This window comes from Rutidosis leptorrhynchoides, chromosome 8 (assembly GCF_046630445.1).
Source record: "Rutidosis leptorrhynchoides isolate AG116_Rl617_1_P2 chromosome 8, CSIRO_AGI_Rlap_v1, whole genome shotgun sequence".
NCBI classification, from domain to species: Eukaryota; Viridiplantae; Streptophyta; class Magnoliopsida; order Asterales; family Asteraceae; genus Rutidosis; species Rutidosis leptorrhynchoides.
The window spans coordinates 352,615,911-352,616,717 of NC_092340.1; positions in this window are offsets into that span (position 1 = coordinate 352,615,911).

The following is an 807-nucleotide window of genomic DNA, read 5'->3' on the forward strand; positions in this document are numbered from 1 at the left end:
TTCAAATCAACATACAACAAACATGTTGTCGTTTAAAATGTAATGTTGAGGAATACACGACTACTTAGAATATCACAAAGTTCATCGAACACCCTTTGAGTTTCTAATGTGCACCATGGCTCAAAAAACGGCGTTTTACGAATCCATATGTATGTTATATTCGTCAATGTCAAAACATTATCACTAAGCATTCGTTCTTATATAAACCATTAAGCATGTGCGTTGTGCTTTTAATCTTTATACAAAAGCCACAATTAAGTAAACTACATATGTATATCGACCTTTGTTGAAATAAGCAAAATTATATAATATACAATTGAGAATCTAATAAGTAGTAGTAGTTTTCCTTCTTTTATAGTTCCTATTGCTATTGCTATAAATAAAATAAAAAAGAGAGAAGTTAAGTACCTTATAAAACTAGTTGCTTCTCCAATGATGCAAATGGGCCTTCTCTTCAAGCGAAGTGATTCATGGGGATATGGGGTCTAGATTGTGGGGAAAACAAAAGGGTAATGGACTAATGGCATTGAATGAATAGTGATAAAATACTAGGTAATTATTCTTCCCCAATCAACAACTAGAAACACAACACAATGTTGCTATAATAACGTGTACATTAAGCGGTAAAGGTTGTACATTATATGTATTTTACACCACTATATATAAATCATAAAAATGGGTATAAAATTTCAAACCTCACTAGATAAAATTAAGGAATGGAGACAAATTGGATAAAGAAAGTGATGGGGCAATTCACCTAGGCTTCTAAATGTGTTATCTTTTGTAGATGAGAGAATCTCTATGTTA